Below are 1,618 nucleotides of genomic sequence, written 5' to 3'. Positions count from 1 at the left end.
ACGTCTGCCACCAATCACCGCTAGATAATAGGCGGGTGTACTGACACTCTCACACACTCTTCCTTGAGCGCTGTATCACGCGTGACAATCATCCCTTCTCCGCTCTATTACCGGGGCCTCGCGCAGGTGTCCGACCCGATGGTGCCGTGACAACGAGCGCTGATCTCTTATGGTTTGAACAGAAGAGCGTAAAGACCGAACATCAAAAACGATCAATGAGTCTGCGGCTACCGCATGCAATCATTGCGTGCACGTATGTCACGTGATGCTACATTGACGGCTTTCATGTGCGTTGTGAATGACGGAACCTGTGTCGACTGACGCGACACCAACGTCTGTGATAACGACAGCGTGGACTACTGAAAAGGAATAGATATAAAAATAGAGAACAAGTAAAAAGATTTATACGTTATATGAAAACGATACGATATTCCTACAATAATTTCAACGTGAAGATCCGTTGTACCGACACGAGAATAAAACTGCAATGTGTGTGTGTGTACGTGCGTGCGTGCGTGCGTGCGTGCGTGTGCGTGCGCGTGCGTGCGCGTGTGTGTGTGTGTGTGTGCGTGTGCGTGCGCGCGTGTGTGTGCGCGCGCGCGTATGTGTATGTGTGTAGTGTGCGGTGTGTGTTTCTCTGTGTGCGTGTGCGTCTCATGTCAGGCTCTCTGTCTGCCAGTTCGTCCGTACCTCCGTCCGTATGTCTATCATACATACTTGTGGAAAGGTGACGGGTATTTGGAGTCGACAGCTGATTGTGAAGATATTTGAACTAGTGAATAGGGTAGAATATTCTCTCCATCGAATTTATATGCGCAGCGCATCGATGTTGAGATATGTAATCGACTAACATTAATTTTCTGCATGGGCATGCGGGTGGCCGTGTCGAATCCGGGTGAGGAATGTAGATATGTCCAAGCATAGCATAATAGATATATCGCAAATGATAAGACACTTGCGTCGATAACGTGTTAAGCAAACAGCACGCCGACTTTATAACAAACTAGCTGATCAAACAAGTAACGACGTAAGATGGAATAGCGGGCGTAATATATCATTTGAAATACACGGCTGGTTAGTCGTGCAGACATTGAATCGCACTAAGCGTTACCTGGATGCTGATAAGCTGAATAGATCGGCCTTGAAGACGAGCACGTCCCAGTGGCGCGCGTACACAAAAGGTCGTCATTGTTGAGATATGAGAGCTGCCATTGATACACAACAAAACAGCGACGCAAAGCGTGAAAGCGCGCATAATATCTATATATATAAAGTTGTTCAGCCGAATGTGTGTGTTCGCGCATAACTAGAGAACTCCGCAGCCTAGAGGAAAACTAAAGAGCACTAAAGGTGTGTGTTACGGTAGTATGGGAGGTGGTTCTGGCTGAAACCAAAATTTAAAAAAGTTAAAAAGTTAAACATTCATACAAATTTTTATTGATCAATAGCAATAAAAGGGGTCACGTACGTACACACGTCTCGTCAACATCACGTAAAACATCACGTACAACATCACGTCTGAATCCATGGTGTATAAACGTATAGCTGGGGAACTTATTTTCTCCTTTTTTCCTTTTTTCCCTTTACCTACCTCTTTAGTGTGTAATATTTTAAATTT

Source organism: Priapulus caudatus, unplaced genomic scaffold (assembly GCF_000485595.1).
Source record: "Priapulus caudatus unplaced genomic scaffold, Priapulus_caudatus-5.0.1 Scaffold670, whole genome shotgun sequence".
Taxonomy (NCBI): Eukaryota; Metazoa; Priapulida; class Priapulimorpha; order Priapulimorphida; family Priapulidae; genus Priapulus; species Priapulus caudatus.
Note: the sequence above shows the minus strand (reverse complement) of the source record.